This window comes from Fundulus heteroclitus, chromosome 10 (assembly GCF_011125445.2).
Source record: "Fundulus heteroclitus isolate FHET01 chromosome 10, MU-UCD_Fhet_4.1, whole genome shotgun sequence".
NCBI classification, from domain to species: domain Eukaryota; kingdom Metazoa; phylum Chordata; class Actinopteri; order Cyprinodontiformes; family Fundulidae; genus Fundulus; species Fundulus heteroclitus.
In genome coordinates this window covers 18,402,667-18,421,149 of record NC_046370.1, presented here as the reverse complement: position 1 = coordinate 18,421,149, position 18,483 = coordinate 18,402,667, and positions in this window count along the sequence as shown.

Here is an 18,483-nt window from a genome sequence, read left to right as displayed (position 1 = left end):
AATCGGTGATGATTCGGGGAGCCATGTCAATCGTTGGTTTTGGTCCGCTGGGTTTCATCAACTCTGGGGAACTTCAGGGCACTTCATGATTCCTTTCACTGACAAGCTTTGTGGAAATACTGACATAACTTTCTGCCATATTGAGCACGGCATCACAATGGCATGCTGAATCACCCAGCTTTGGCTATTAAGGAATCTATGGATATTGTCAAGAGGAAGATGAGAGGCACCAAAACCAACAAGGGAGATGACCTGAAGGGCGCTATTAAAGCAAGCTGGGCTTCTTTAAATCCTCAGGAGAGTCATAGGCTGATCACCTCCATACCACACTGCACTGATACAGTGATTCATGCAAAACAAGCCCCAACCCAACAGCATGCATTTACTGTACGGTGCATGAATACATGAAAAATCCCTTTTTATGTTGCTTCAGTGTAATGTTGAAAACTGATAAGAATCTGTGTTTTAGATTTCCATTAGCTGCAAACTATAACGTTTTTTTGATGCATTATAACTACTTTTTTGTAGTAACAAAAAAGTTGCCTGATCTTTCCTGTGCCCATGTCCTTGTTAGGAGGAAAATTGTCCCATTTAAGAAAAATATCTTCGCATTTGCAGATCTAAGCATACAACATCAAACAAACAAAGAATCTGAACACGTGCAGAAGAATAATACTTTATCTTTACATGCTTTTCTATCAAATCACTCCAGAACTTAGTGTTATGGGTTTGACTCTAAACTTTGCTACATATGGCGAGCCACTTTGGTCATATTTCCTACATTCAAGGGAACATGTCATACAAAATCCACTTTTTTAGCTCATATATACATTTTGTTGTGTACTTGGAGTCTATAGGAATGCAGAAATTATGAATGTAGTCTCTCTAGGTGCTGCGTAGATGTTATTATATTCCTTTTGGGTCTTATTTTTTTTTTTAAGCTGTTCAGTTTTCCCTGTTTCTGTTAGCTTTTTTGAACAGTGACATCACAGTATTTGCAGGATCATGGACTTCCAGCTAGCCAGTCTTGTAAATCTGCCATTTTTATTTCTCAGATGATATTTTAGTACAAGCTGAAGGATGCTGAAGTTACAAGTGAACAAGTCATCAGTTGTTCATGATACTGTCCCCAAGCATCCTCCAAAAATAGCCAAATGTGGTAAAATTAAACACTCTGTGACATGGAGGGGTGGGTGGGGGGTGAAGTGCCTCATTTAGATTTAAAGAGACAGTACCAAAACGATTTGCACTCAGACACACCTCAGAACAGGGGTAAAAAGGGGGGATGTGTGGGTAAATTAAAAAGGAATTCAGACCAAAGCATTGCAGTTCTACTTTACATAGACCACAGCTGAATGATTTCAATGTGAAAAGAATCAACTAAAAATAATAATATACCCCCTTTTAAACTGTTGACATAGCGATGCATACACAGTATGTGGCCAATACATGCTTCTGTCAGGCAAAGTAAATTTTATTTGTATAACTATAATGGATGACGCTGGTGAACCTGATATTCAGCCGGACACAGAGTTATGTTTTTAAAAGGTTTTTGTGAGGATGATTAGTGACAGCTGAGGCAGGCAAACAGAACCAGACTTGACAGATGAGTTATGGCAGATGGTGCAGGCAGGCAGGGATGAGCAGGGGATCAGAGGATGCAGGTAGAGACAGAACAGAACGAGCGATGTGGACTGGGGGAACCACCAGAACAGGCAGAACAAGTGGCTGGAACTCACAGGGAAACAGGCAACTTTCTTTAGAGAGGCTAACAGAAGAGTCCTGCTGGCTGAGCACACCAGAACTGGTACAGTCAAAGCACATCACACTAGACGAGATGAGATCAGACGGGACGAGAAGAGGGATGAGCTGACTGAGGCAGGTATACATGGACTGGGAAACAGGTGAGCAGAGCTGGAAGTAATTACTGGCAGCAGGTGGAGCTGATCTGGGCTAATTGACTGGTGACTGAGTGGCTGATTCAAGAACAGTCCGGAAAAGTCCAAAACAAAACAAACACAAACCTAAATCATGACAACAAATAGCCAGTTTTTGTACAGTGACTGTTTATTTAAGATACAAAATTCTTAATAAGTCAACTTTAACAAAAGATGTAGATTAACATCGTCTTAAAGCGATCCATGATTAGTTGTAACAACAGACTTTGTTTATCTATTTTAGATGTAAATACAATACAGTAAAATACCGTAAGATGTTTAGTTTTTATAAATTTAAATACTATATATATATATATATATATATATATATATATATATATATATATATATATATATAAATGTTAATATAATTAATTAATTATAATTAGATATCCGTTAACATCTGTTTAGGGTCTGGTCTTCGATCCGGTGTCGAGTCTGTGATTTCACATTCGGTACCCGTGGCAGTGGCAGTATCTTCATTATTTAACAGGGCTTCCAGTGTTGCCTGTCCCTGACGAGTCTCCCAGCGTCTTTCGCTCGCAGGACAACGGAGTTTAAGTGCTTTATGGATTAAAATATTTGGCACAGCAATTGGGTTTCGATTGCAAGGGGAACGCCCACCTGTTAGGTCCTTCATCAATTTTATTCGTATAAATGACTCAAAGTCTTCTGAGAGCACAAATGTGGGTCCTTTGGAAGTTGTCTTCTTTCAATGTTTTTTTTCTCATTGCGCTTCTCTTGTTTTCCATGAGAAATGTGATGAAGACTCACCTCACCTTTTTTGTTGTATTTTTCTTTAAAATTACAACCAACAGCGACACAGCGTGGCCTTGTCTACATTTCCACCAGTCAAACGCAATACAATAAACAACTTGGATAACCATAACTCTGTAGGCTCCAGTCCTGTAGGACCTAACCACATCATTAACCCAGCATGCATTGCGCAGGTGAAAAAATGGCGACCTCCGTGGGTGAAAAATATAACAAAGGACATACAATTTTTGAAGTAATTATGAGTTTTTACGTATCACAAACAGCCTGTTTAAAGTTAATAGGAAAATGCCGACATATTTAGGCCAACATGTTTAACTAACCGTGGATCCCTTTTAAACTCTTTACAAACGCAGGCTACTGGGAAGAAAAATCGTTAAAAAAATGCGCTCTGACTCAAGACTTTTGCACAGTGCTATGAATATTCTTTCTGCTTTTTTCCAGCAGCTAAAGTTGGCCTGAGTTCTTACTCATCCAAGACTGCCTGGTGAAAGCATTGTGATATGAACAACAGCGGCGATAACAACAGAGGGCTGATCTTACCCTCCAGGGGAGCGAGGGTCTGGCTGGTCCCAGCACACCGACCCTCCCTCTGGCTCATGTTTGTCATCAGCTGACCGTTCCATTTAATTAATTAAAATTAGCATCTGTCCCCATGGCATTGACTTGTTACGTCAGTTAGAATCAGCTTTTTGTATCTGCAGGGCCCTTGGGGGGCTGCTGGCCCTAACGAGGCCCAAGATCCTAATTAGACGATGTAAAAGGGGAGGTGAAGGGGGATGGATGGGGGCACAAGGAGGAGCTGGACAACTACGAGGGGTGGGGGGTGGGGTTGCCCTGGAGGAAAACTGTGTATTTATATGGCTACACATGATGGAAGGGGAGGTGGAGGAGACAAGCAGCCCTGAGTCTTTTCCTCTCCCTCTTTTTGCCGCACATATCCTCTCTCTTTCTCTGTTTTCCTTCTTCTGTCTTTGTCCGGTAGGTCTCTTTCCGCCTTGTTCTCACCTCCATTGTCTCAGTGAAGCGAGGAACACACGAGTCGACAAGGGTATGCGGCACAGATCAGAGCAGGACATGAACTTTTAAAGTCTTTCAGGGTTTTTTTTTCTGAGCTGTTTTGTGAATAAGTCTTCCTAAAATTTCTGTTTATTTATCTTTGTTTGGGTATCTCAAAATGTGATACATTTTGAATGAGTTCAACACAGCAAAAGGAGATCAGGCTGAAGCCTTTTTCGACAAATAATCATTGTTGCTACATGTCACGATCTGGCTTGTCTGCACCCTATTCCTACAGGGCCTTGCAATAATGCCCCTTGTAAAAATGTTTAGATCTTCACAGACTTGAATGTATTTTTCATTGGCACTTTATGTTACAGGCCAAAACAAAGTAGACAAGCTATGAACTGTGATTTCTGCGAAAACAAAAATCTAAAAATGTGTCACGCTTTTGTGTTTACTCTTCTCTAAGTCAATACTATGCGGAATCACCTTTCTCTGCATTTACAGCAAGTCTTGCCACAGACACTCAGTTTGATTTAGAATAGAAAATAAATACCTTCAATGCCCACAATGGGAAATTTGGACATGCTAAATTTAGACAGAGTTACACTCTATCAGTAATATAAATAAAAAGCTAATTTAACGTTATGTTCTAAAGAAAAAGAGATTGAGCTTATCAGAAAAAAGAAAATACCTCGCTATCATTAATAGCATGACATACTCAGATAAAATGTGATATTCAAGTTAAATAGAAGAAAAACAGTAGCTGATTTACAGAACAATGTGAGAAAACTATGCAATAAGCATGACTGTATATGACTGATATTAGCATTTGGGTGATAATGTAAATGATTCATGATCAGATCAGAAACTGTGCAACCATTAGCATGTTGTAAATATTTATTCAGTCTGTTGTGAGCTGCAGAGATTGGAAAGTCTAACAGCAGCGGCAGGAAGGACCTGTGGAAACGCTCCTTTGAGCATCTAGGGTGCAGTAGTTACTGAAAGAGCTCTCCAGCTCTGCAACAGTTCCATGCATGGGGTGGGAGACATTGTTCATCAGTGATGCTGTTTCTCCTACTGTCCTTCTGTCTCTAACCACCTGCACTGGGTCCAGGGGGCATCTTAGGACAGAGCTGGCCCTCCTATGTGTTCGTCTAGCTGCTTCCTCTCAGTTTCAGGCAAGCTTTTGTGACCAACAAACCACACCATAGGAGATGGATGATGCCACCGCAGAGTAGAAGAAGGTCTTCAGGTCCACCCCTTGCTTGGGTTGGGTTAGTGTGCGCAGAATGAAAGAGACTGTTGGTGTTTGGTCTTGGCTAAAATGTTCAGTTTTGGTTTAATCTGCTGCTTCTTTACCGTGTCCTCTCAGCTACTTGTAGTAAACTTCAACTGGGCCTTTGCACGGCTCTCTTCTCCTTCCAGCCACATTGGTAGAGTACACAACGAATTGTTGATTTACTGAAATGTTTTCCCACCTAAGCTGTACAGTTCCTCCAGAGTTACCATGGACCTCTTGGATGTTTTCTATTTTTAGAGGATGGGTTGAAAAGTGTTCTGTGAGATTTCAAGATGCCTGTGAAGTAGTTTCAAAACCTACCTTTTACCCTTAATTACTAGGCACTACTTTTTTGCAGGTAACAGATTATGAAATATGCTTCGATTAAAAGTTATTTTTATGTCTATTTATGATACGTTTGCAGACACTGGCTTAGGTTTTCTTTTAAAGGATTCACATTTTTTTCAATACTTGTAGTGACTACCATCTCAGAACTACAGTTCTGAGGTTTCTTTATGGCCATATTGACAAATCATAAAACACAAAAATCTAATATAAAAAGTCTGTGTGGACATTCTGCAGACTTTGTGATTCACTCTCTGAGCAGCTGCCCGTTGATGCGACTGCTTCTCAGTCAGAAACCACAGCTGTATCTCTGCCTGGGTTTCACTCTGGTGTCATATCCTGATCCTCCCTCTCAGGCCGAGCTCGGTGGAGACAGATGTTCGGGTGGCCCTGCTGATGAGGGACCAGCCAATGAGAGCAGACAGGATGTGGGCAGCAGCTCGTCCTGGATAGACGTGTGTCAGTAAAACAGTGGGTGACACTGAAGGATGCCCATGTGGTGGGAGATGTTAAAGCTTTCTGAAAGTATCAGAAAGAGCATGAATGTATGTGTGCGTGTGCGTGTAGGAGATAGAAAGCGAGTCTATTTCAACCCGCAGAAAGTCTGAACAAAAGTCAAGACAAATGTAAAAAAAAACCAAACAAACATATGCAGTCCTGTGTAAGGCCATAAGCTTTGTAAACCACACTTCAGTCTTTTACATCATGAACAAGAAAGTTATATCAGATAAAGATGACCTATTCATTACCTATACATGCTTATTTGTGGAGGGTCGCATGGGAGCCTGGGGCCCATTTCTAACAGCCACTGGTTGACAAGCGGTCCATCACAGGACAAGAAAGAGACACACAACCACACAACTGAGGGCAATTAAGAGGGACTAATTAACCTGAGTCATGTTTTTAGTCTTATGGAGGAAGCTTGAGTACCCAGGAGAGAACCAATGCATGCAAATGGAGAACATGCAAACTCCATGCAGAAAAACACGACGTGAACCTTGGATAAACTAAAACAATACAGGCAAACTACTACTGCAGAACTATAGGCCCATCTCCAATCTCCCCTTTGTCAGTACAATTATTGAAAACGCTGTGTTTCAACAATTAAAAACCTTCTCAACTACGACCAGCCACTTTGACGATTTTCAGTCACGTATTGGTGCTCACCATAACACAGAGACTGCCCTTGTCAAAGTGTTTAATGATATCCGTTTAAATGTATATTGTGGAAGAACCACAATGCTGGTATTATTGAACATCAGTGCAGAATTCGGTGCAGTCGATCACTAAAATTAATTTAGAGCACCAGGAAAACTGGGTCGGCCTTTCTGGTACAGCACTAAAGTAGTTTAAATCCTACTTAAAGAACAGGAACTTTTTTGTATCAGTAGGTAACTTTACATTAGAGATGACAAAAATTACTTGTGGGGTTCCCCAAGGGTCCATCCTGGGTCCCCTCCTATTCAACATCTACATGCTCCCTCTAGCTCAGATAATAAAAACAACAACACCAGTTACCATAAGTATGCAGACGACACAAAGCTCTACATCACCATGTCACCAGGTGACTATGAATCTGTTCAAGCACTGAGTAGATGCTTAGAAGAAATCGATGTGTGGATGTGTCAAAATTGCCTACAGTTGCATAAATACAAAACTGAAGTAATTATTTTTGCACCAATAGAGGAGAGATCAAAGGTTTGCACATGATTCAGTTGCTTCAGCTAGAAAATACTGATCAAGCCTGAAATCTTGGTGTAGTGATGGACTCAGACTTGAACCTTCCAAGGCATTTAAACACAATTACAAAGTCGGCCTTCTATCACCTGAATAACATTTCCTGAAGAACATTTCCAGGATTAAAGACTAATGTCTCAGCAGGATCTGGAACAAACTCGTCCATGCGTTTATCTTTAGTTTACGGCAACGGTGTCTTCACAGGTCTGCCAACAACGTCAATCAGACAGCTGCAGCTGATTCTGAAAGCTGCTGCCTTAGTCCTTACTAAAACTAAGAAAGTAGAGCAAATCGACCCGGTTCTAAAGTCCTTACACTGGCTCCCTGTATCTCAGAGAATAGACCTACAATACTTCTGTAAGTCTATAAATCCCTGAATGGCTTAGCACCTAAATACATCACATATTTGTTATCAGTGCATCAACCCTCCAGACCACTAAGGTCTTCTGGTTCAAATCTACTTTGCATACCCGGAACCAGAACTAAACTCGGAGAAGCAACATTTAGTGTTTATGCTCTGCTTACCTAGAACAAACACCTAGAAGACTGTAAAAGTGCTGAAACCCCAAGTGCCTTTAAATCAAGGTTAAAAACCTACTTGTTTAGAGTTGCCTTTAATTGTTTGTGTTTTAGTTTGTTCAACTTGTCTTATATCTTGACCTGCTGCTACTACTCCACTGCAGTGTGCTTTCCCCTGTAATGTTTTATTCTGTTCATGTACAGCAGTTTTAATTCTCATGTTGTTGAAATGTGCAATACAAATAAATTTGCCTTGCCATGAAACCAGCACATTGCTGCAGCAAGGTGCTACCAGCTGCTCCCCTGTGCAGCCCACAAAAATAATTTGCGTAATTAAAATATGCAGTTTTCCGACGATGATTACTTTTATTTGGAGAAAAAAAAGCTTATGGAGACCAACCTAGCCCTTCAGTTACTGTGAAAAAGTAATTGAAAAGTAAAACAACAAAAGAGACTGAGCAAAACTGCCCTTCATGGGAGTGTTTAAGGACATAAACTACTTAAATTCACAAAAAGACACAAAGGTCCATCCCCAGGACTTCTGGTAAAATATTTTATGGACTGATGAGACAAAATGTAAAATTTTTTGGAAGCTGTGGGTCAAAAAGTACACATCTGCTGTAAAGCCACTATGGGCTAAAATGTCCTTACAACTCATTTACTGCATGCCTACCCCTGTCATGTCTTTTTTAAGATGTTTGACCCACATGCAGATCACACCAGAGCAGCTTTAGATGTTTATTGACGCACAGAACAACGAGATCACAAGTGGTTGTTCAACTGGGCGAGGCCAAAGGGAAAACACGGGGGGTCGTGCTCAGAGATCTGTGAATGAAAGGTGAGACGTTAGATGACGGTTTAACTCGAGATCGTCAAACCTATGGATGGTGAAAGGTTACTACGAGCGCAGAGACCGAGCCGGTGGGAGTGGAGTGGAGAGCGTGGTCCAGCAAACTACCGCCAGCAGCTGACTGAGTGACAGGCGGGCGGTCCGGTGGTGTCAGGAGGGATCTGAGCAGCGGCGGCGGCAGAAGGGGGCCAGAGACAGCTGAAGGAACCAGGTAGTCCAGTGGGAGAGGGTCCTCAGCCCGGCTTGGCAATACCAAGGGAGCGTCGGGTAATCTTCTGGAGTGGGATCCTGTGAGAGGTCGGCGGGAACTTGACTAGAAGACATTGGGGCTCGGGGAGACAATTAGAGGTTCCAAGGACGAGAGACAACCCTGAAGAACAGGAGACAAGAGTTAATTGAGGGACGCGAGAGAACTGTCAGCGGCCAATTCGGCATACCACACAGGTTAACGCTCTGGCATCCTTCAGCTGTCTGAACGGCGTTCTTATAGTGCTGCCGCATGCAGCAAAACAGGCCACAGGTGTGTGTTCCCGCCCACTTGTCAACTCGAGTCACCTGCGAATGGGAGAGAGAAGGAAAAGAAAGCGCCAGCGGAGAACTAATGAGCCCTGACAACCCCCTTCTCTTTTTGCCCTACTTCCTGTTCAGCTTCTAATCCAAAATGGCCAGTTGTGCTACAAAACCTTAAACGAAGACAATGGAAAAAGAAAGGCGGGCAATCCATATTTTAGTAACAAACATCACTCCAAGGTTGTGGAGCATGGGTAGAGCGTCTGGCCCATGTTTGGAGGCCTCAGTTCTTAATGCAACCATCCTGGGTCCAATTTTGTACTCATGGACTTTTCTTCCCCAATTCTTTCAACCTCATTTCCTGTCAGCTTACTGTCAAATAAAGGCAACTAGTGCCAAAAAAGACTTTACACCAGAAGGATCAGGTGAATAATATGAGTAATAAACTCAACAATAAGATGCCATCCAAGAAGCTTTCTCTTTTACAGAATACAAGAACATGAAGGTACAAAGTGTTATACTCTAGGTAATGAACAGAGATGTTCATTACGTCAGCCTCAGGAGAGGTACGCACGCTTCAACTGCTCGTCTTGTTAAAGCCACACACACACACACACATGCACGCGCACACACGCACACCTACACCTACACACGCACACACACACACACACACACACACACACACACACACACACACACACACACACACACACATACCCTTTTGTCAGGTGTTCAGTTGTACCCTCCAGAGGCTGTTTTGTTACAGGGTTTATGAAAGGTCAAACACATGACCTCAGAAAATGAACTAACCCTAGATAACCAAATCCTGAAATCCCAGGCTTTTGAGGTAACTTAAATTCAAGCTACGCAATTCCAAATTAAAAAAATACATCTCTTCTCTCTAAAAAACAATATGAAGGCATAACCTTTGCAAAGTTGTGCCTGAATGAATCACCAAACTTCTGAAACAATAACCTTTGAACATATATGACCAAGAAATATTGATGGTCATAATGAACTTGAACATGCCAAAGGATGTGGGTATTCCCAATGATTGAGTCAACCATAAACTAATCAGCATTCCAGATTATTCTAGAGTCAAATGTGAGGATGTATGTTGTGCAGTGACTAATAGCACTAATGGTCCTCTTGACAGATTCTCCTACCTGGGCTCCTTTTGTTAGCAGCAAAGGATTTTATTTAGGGGTAATAAATACAGATTTATATTATATAAACAATTTGTTTTTAAAACTAACATCATTTTTTTGCATTCACAATTATGCTCTACCTTTGTTGGTCTATCAAAACATTAATAAAATCCAAATAAAAAAAGGTTTAGTGGTTAGTTCAAGGATTTTTAATACATTTGCAGATTTTTGTAAAACCAATTGCACACAAATCCGTCTTCAGCAATCTCTTGCAAGAAAAAACAAAATAGAAAATGAAAACAAATCCTGCAATCGCAACAGGGAATAGGACAAAACCTTTTGGGTAGATGGTTATACCGTACACTGTGGTAAGCTACAGAACATTGACCTTGGCCAATAATCTAAGCCTCTTTTTAAAAGTGTTGGACTTGCATTGGAGGTGTAAAGTAGGATCTGTCCATCTCCACTTTGTGAGAGAGAGGACTTACACCCTTTCTTTTCATGTATTTTTTTATTATTTTAGTTGTCTTGATTGGTAAAACATTTGACCAAATAATTTCTAAACTGGTCTGGTGATTATTTGAAAATCCTAATAGTTGTGTCTGTTGTGACAATATGGTAGAAATTACAAATGCAAAGTTGTGTGGGAGCACGTTAAATGCTGGCTGTTGTTCAGGGTGTGTGTGTGTGTGTGTGCATGGCGCTTGTAGTGTGTGTGTCCGTCGTAGCTGCGAGGAACTCCTTCGACCAATCTCTGTGTTTGTCATCTGGCAGGCATTCTCAATATAAGCTCTCTAATTGCTCAGAAAATTACGGCTAACGATGATTTCACTTGACACAGGCTGACATTACTGTGACACCACAACGCCGCGTGTGCTCCTCCCCGCCCCGATCCCCCTTCCCATCATCCTCACCCTCCTCACCTCCTCAGGATGTTGTGGTGGCCCCCATTGACCGAAGCCTTACCCCCGGTGACCGCAGCTTGCCCTCTGCTTGTTTAAAGCTGTTTAAAGCAGAGATGTCCCAAAGTTCAATCTGCTTTGGATTTGCGTTCTGCCACCTTTCATCAGTCAGATAACTCATTTTGTGAACAAGGATGTACTCCAATTTATTTCCTGACTGCCTAAATTCAAAAAGGGTTTTCTTCCTCTTCTTTTTTTAATGACCGGGTTTTCATTAAGTCTTTGATTTCATGGCGCCAGGATTCAAAATAACGAAACTCAAACCAGGGAGCGTTTATACTAAGGGAGGATAACTACTGACATGGTGCAAGTTTGGTCATTTGGTGATCAGAAGCAAAACAAACTGAGATAAATCATCAAACTTTCTTAATATTACACAGGGACAAAAGCAATGAAATGCCACCAACAAAAAACAAAATTATGTCAACACCAGGGCTGCTTCGGAGGAGTTTTTAATCTAGACAATTTTTGAGTAATTGATTTATCTCAGTGACATTAATACCCGCTGGTGTTTCCATCTAAACAACAGTTTTTATTAATAGAATAATCGAAACTATGAACATGTTTAATCAGATAATTTAAATATTTTTGAGTAATCTGAAAATCTATTTTTAAATGAATAGACCCAACCAGTTATATCTCCTACTCAGTTAATCTGTCTTGTATTAATCAGCTAAACTACACACATTTTAAGCAACACAACATAATTATTTGTTTAACTGAATGATTGTTTTGTATTTATTTATTTTTTTGCTCAATAACATGCTTAAATCTAATCACGCTATATTCTGCAATTATAAACTCCTTTTAAATAATCTTGCGTTAATATTAGATGATCTGTGGATAACAAACTTGGTATGTTTACCAAAAGAGAATTTACAGGTTCAGAACTTGGGGCTGCTGGGTTTAAGAGGTTAAAGCAGAAATTTATCATGTGTTGCATACCAAAGAAAGACGTAAGACACATTCAAGAAACAAAGTAGCCTAACAACAAAGGGACAATTTCAGGATTGATAGCAATAAATACTATTAATGTATTTGAAAGTAAAAAGTTATAAATTATGATGGGCCTGAACTAAATTAAAGAAGAATATTGGTCATTTACATCCTAAGTCCATACAAAAATCTGTTTTATTAAATTATATAGAACCTATTAACAATGTAATAGTGGGGCCTGTGATATTTTCTTGTAACATACATAAATTATGTTAATTGACTAAATGTAATATTTATCAGATTCAATGGTATTTATGGAGACTTTATGTCTCTAATCACATCCATGCACGGTACTAATCACATTTTAGTGCACCTTCACACTGGACTAACTCGCTGTGACATAAAAAATCTGCCAGAACGTGGTTGATCTCTGCAGTGTCCCCTGGGGTGCATCACAAACACAGTGATCTCCCCATCGAACATCATGGAGAACGTTGTTCCCAAATGCAAGCGGGCATGCCTTGCACATACACAAAGCTTTCTTGTCGTTGCAATGATAGCATATCTGGAATGGTGGTGCAATGGGGAAGATCCTGGTAGCATCAATGAAGAGAGTCCCATGTGCATCAGTGTGGGTTGGTCATTATAGAATCTGAAGCAGGATGTTATCATGCCCACACTGGGCTGGCAGTGCTTCAAGTACTTTACAGCAAAAAATGGCACTGTCTGTGATTTGTTGTGCTATGAAGATGATAACCCTGTCTGCATCCTCTCAAGCTGCAAATACTGATGGCGTCCCTCTTCCAAAGCAAGGCTGAAAAGTCTTTCAAAGTTTGGTTCTAAACTTTTACTGTCTTTCGTCCACCACTTGCAACTCGTCATGACAGGAAAGTGAACAGACCTGGAAAAACTTAAAGAGATAGACGGCATCTGAAAATAAGGTCTTCAAAAAAGAGGAATTCTTCCAAATAATCTAAACCAAAAAGTGATTCTGCGGACTGTCAGAAGACAGTATAAGGATGCATCCCTTCCGCTGATTCATTTGGAGATAAAAACATTGAGTGAAACAAAAATCATTAAGATTATAAATAGCTCCATTCAAATGTAGTAACTTGCAAAGAAACCTGGACAATTAAATCCTCTTGATATCAGATAGAAAATCTAGTGTTGTAAAGGTCAACATTCAAAGACTTGTATTCTGTATCTGATAAGTTGATAACTTGACTTTAAACACAAAAAATGTTTTTGAAATGGTTCACCTTATCAAGAGAGTTGGCAGGAGGTCCATTAGCTTCCTGCCATGACTGTTTTTAGTTTTTTCAACCTAAAATGTTTCTAAACTAACAGTTATATACTGTTTTCTGCAGTAGGAGGAATTGTTGCTTTTTTATTTAAGTAAAAGCAATGAGAACCTCCTATAGTTTTTCTTTGTTTATAAATACTTTAACGAGCCTTCATGGGGAACTGACAAGTAGGCGGACTTTTTGCAATGCAATAAACATCTTGTTTTAGGCAGACCCAAGAAAATAGCGTATATTAAAAGCCGTATGCATAATGTCTTTGTGTTCTTTTTAAAGAAAGGTTTCTCTAAAAATGATCAAACGCTGGACTGAAATGAGTGAAAGAGCAGTAAAAGTCCCAAAGGGAAAACCCAAGGCACTCGGAAAGCCTGAAGAAATTAGTAAAAAACTCTTGAGAAGACTACAAAAACTTTGGTTGCTTGGAAAGAAAACCCGAAAACCTAAACATGAAATCAAACAAACATTAAAAGCATAATTTAAAATGGTACTGATACACAGTTTTTCTGCTCCTGTGTAATTGCACATGTGAATCTAAATAAACGGCAGGATGTGCACGAGGATGTCCGTGGAGCCGGGCCCCTGCAGGCCGAGAGGTGTCGCCTCTTTGTCTTGTCAGTGTTAATGTGAGCGGGGGCAGCCAGGCGTGGAGCCCTGACAGATCAGCAGACAAACCCCCTGCTACACCCTTCCCCACCAGCCTCCCTGCCTTCAGCTCAGCGATTAAATATCCTTTAACTGTCCAGGCGTCACCCCTGGTGCCTTTGATTTTTATTTAATTTCAGGTCAGAACCTGGATGTCTGCGGTGCTCGGGCTACGATGCATCACTGCTGGCCGCAGGACGGCCAGTGGGCACTGCGGGGTGGCACATGAGATCAGTGCTGACACCAGGCACCTCACAGGCATCCCTGCCATACTGTCACAGCAGAAACCTGTGGCAATAACTCTTGCTTGGGCACATATATAGCAGGTATACATGCAGAACGGGCACTTATGGTTGTGACAACCAGGTTCTAAATATGTCACACAGTGTAGGAAGATCCTCCGTTAACCTGACCTTTTCAAACACATGGCTGTGTGCAGAGAGAGCGCCATAAACAACAAACATCAGAGCTTTATGGTTTAGACCCAAGTGCTTCCGCAATGGGGAGACGTTTGAATGTCGGAATAAATGCCGGCCTATGAGATTTTATAAAGGTTTTCAACCACTTTGTTAGCGATGTTGAAGCTCTTGCAGACATTTTTCATCTTGCTTGTGCGTCTTTACATCCTGCATCACTTAAACACATTTAGCAATTTGTTTATGTAATCACTCAAGGATATCTGTTAGACCAAGGCCTGAAGAGCTGTTGATTATGACCCTGTGAAAAAAATGACAATAAAAAAAGCCTCTCATCTAGTTGTGTTGTTCCATTAGGCTGGAGCATGTGTTAAATTATACACATGGTGATTTCCTTTTACTGTAAATTATCTTGCGAGCCACAAAAACAGACATTGTGGGTTGATCCCGCCCACACGGCATGGCTGGCAGGCTCGCTCGTGGTCGTTGGTACTCGAACTTAGTCAGTTGAAGCCTCATGAGTCAGAAGCTACAATATCCATGCAGACGGAGAGGCGCAGACCACTGTTTTATCTGATCTGTACCTAGGCAGCACAGTCACCCACTCTGCCACAGCTCTTTCTATGACTGATACAGAAATCATACAACTGCATGTGTTTAAAGCATGCTTTTAAATTCGGCAATCCAGGTTAATTATAGAATAGGAATAGATGCTCTTACACATTTTCTATGTAAGAATTCAACTTTTTTGATATACATGCATTTTTCAAACGCAGCTACAGCGGTTTTCAAGCATTTCAAAAGAAGATTTCAGTTGTTCACAGGAAAAAAAGCTATCCAAACTTATCAATCTACCAAACCAACGTATGTAAATATATAGTCCTCCTCCCCCAACTGTGATTTGGAAGTGGCCCAGTCAAAGCCTGGACTTTATTCTGATAGAGATGCTTTAACAGAGTTTTCATGCCTAAAAAGTCTCCAATATAGTTAAATAAAAGTTATTCTGCAAAGAAGAGTGGGACAAAATTCCTCCACTTTATTGTAAAAGACTCATTACCAGTAAACATAAACAAATGAAGGCTATATTGTTGCTGCCAAGGATCGCACAATCAGTTATTAGGTTTAGAGGGCCTTTACTTTTCAAGATGGGGTCAGGTTTGTTTGGGGATTTTTTTCATCCCATAAGTGAAATCATAATTTAATTAGCTAATTTTTACCTGATGTTAAAATGAATTGCCTGATCCAAAACATTTAAGTGTGAGAAAAAAATAAAATAAAAGAGAAACAATCTCTAAAATAGGACGAATACTTTTTCACACAGACTTGTTGTATGTTTAACGCATCCAAAGCCATGAACATAACCATAGTACAGGAAACAAATCTGGTTTTTGGGTTTCCAAGTGGGCCAGTCACAAGTCAAATTGAAACTCCTTGCTCTGATCACCAGCTGATTTCTCGTGCATCTTGTTTGGGGCGCACTTCAACTTCAGGTTTTAAGGTATTCATTTTATGTAAAATCTCAGTAAAGTCTCATGTTCACAAACTTGACACTAGCGATAACAACAGAAACACCCTGATTGCTCATGTCCATGTCACTTTATTTGTAGAGGACATTTAAAGCCATTCTAGTCAGATCAAAGTGACGTACAGCAAAGTGAAACAAATCCAGAAATCGCTAAAACAAAAAGAAATGTGATAAAAAGGAATATATAAAATAAAATGGCTTAAAACAACAAAACACATTACTTTAAACAAATTAAACAAACTTAGACGTTAAATATTGCATTTATTTTCAACAAAAATGACAAATGAGTGAAAGCAGACCGACCACAAACTGTTCAGGGATAAAACATTAGGTAAGAGCCTAAAATAACTCAAAAGAGACTGAATGCGGTCCATAGAACCCAACGCAAGCATTCGTCATGATTAAGATAATAGTCCAGCTGCCCTCTCTGATTAAAAGTTTTTAATCCATCCCGGAAGACCCCCAGGCTCTTCCTGTTAGGCTCTCCTGTCACTCACCCCAACGCAGTGATGGAGGTGTGGTGGAAGAGGAGGCGCTGGCGGTGGTTGCCGAGGATGCGTGATGTGTTGTGACAGCGGGAGGCAGGGCTGGCGGGCGGTCACCACGCGGCACCATATTGCCGGGCTCCCCGGGGATGAGGGATCAGCATGCCAGCCTTGCCAAGAAGTGCTAATAGGCGCAACACGTCTTGCTTTCACACATTAAGGCAAGCGGAGGGTGACAGATCAGAGCTGTGATCCCGCTGCCTGTGAGGAGAAAAAAAAAAAGGGGTCACACCACCCAATTGCCATGCAGAGCAGGCTAATGATGAAAAGTCCCCAAGTCGAGCAATGCGAACCACCAATCACAGGGCTGAAACCTCTGCGTAGGGATGTATCTCAGACTCCCGCGTGTCTCCGAGTTTTAGAGACTCGCTCTTCAAGCAGTGCCGCTGAAGTCCATATTGTGACTGACAATAAACCTGCAAGTGCTGAAACGGGATCAACACTTTTTGAACGAGACGTTCACATTCTCACCCAAAGTGGCCGGGTCAATAGGAACGCTACCGGCAACAACACCTCTGTTGCTTTTGTTACCAAAACCCTAGAGCTTTGAGAGCAGTCTGTTCAGCTAAAAACCAGAGCTTCTAGTTACTACCACCTGGGGGTGGGGACATATGGAGGATCTGGCAGACCCTTCAGCACCTGCCTCCATTTGTTTGGCTCAGAGACACTTTGGTATCGTTCCTGTCATGTTGGTTTGATGGCAGAAAACAGACCCGAGTTCACTTTACTGCTCAAATTGAAGCAATTTTCAAATTAAGCGTAAATGATTATTGACAGCTGTTTGAGAGGTGACACTTGTGTTTCTGGTGTGTTGGCACATTTTGCCGCAACACCCAAGATCGCGTTCCCATTATGATTACAGTAGAGCCATTTACAGTTTTCTCATAAATTTTTAATGTAAACATTTTTACTTAAAAAAACTGACTTGAAGAAAAAAGATGGATGGACGAACGGATGGATGGATGGACGGACGGCAAGTAAATAGATCAAAGAGTCACCAATCACAGTGTAGATTTTAATTTTTTTCCATTTTGCTATGACTGAATGGATGTTATTTCTTGGATTTGTTGTTTATTTGGCCGGCTGGCTGCATGCCACTCTCTGCTCTTCTCATTTATGTAAGCAGCTACACCTGCGGCAGCTCGTCTCTCTCATCTCCTCCACCCGTGCTGTTCCCTTCATATACTGGCCTCTCACAGTCACTCACTGGCAGACAATTTGAAACCCTTACTGAGTAGATGTCCAGCATTCATTGCCTGCCTTGCCTGTTATTTGACCAAGTTCTTGTCTCTGGACCTTCTGGTCTCGCCTTACCATCGGCTTCTGTTTTCTGGACAACGACCTGGACAGTAATCACACCCTCAAACGTTTGCCTAGCCCTTTGGATCTGTCTGTCTGCCCAGCAGATTAGTTTCGAGCCTCTGCTTGAAAACACCAATTTTGAAAAAAATAAATAAATTCCACACTAAGATGAGGTGGTTTTTCTGCCATATCAAAATTGGGGTATTTTGAAAAACTGCAATAAAAACTATTTTTTTCTAATCACACATGTCAAGCGATCAACAACCAGATGTTACTACTGGTGAAAAAGATGATAGTTGGTAGTAGAAGGATGATGGAATGGCATGTTTTTTTTTTTACGAGTTACTGCATGAGCAAACTTATTCATGTCATGTGTATGTTTTTCTTTTTACATTACAATATTGATAAAGGAAGATAAAAGCAAAAATAAACCAAACCAAAAAATGGAAATCATAGATCATGGCACCACCGACATTAAGTTTTTCCTGACCCAAATCTTTTTTTTTTCCCGTCTGTTTCACAAGGAAGTAGAAGCCTCAATGCAGCAGATCAGAAATTAGGCATAAGCTGTTACAAAAAGAAAGAAAGCACAGGGGTTTACTGTTTGAGTGCTCTGCTTGGAAACCTTTGGGTAACCTTTACAACCTGCTTTTTTGGGTTGTTGGAGTGATCTCAGCAGGTATCATACATGCTTTGTCTGCCTCCAAAAGGTCATTTCTTCCATGTCAGTGGGCCAAAGATGAACTCCCT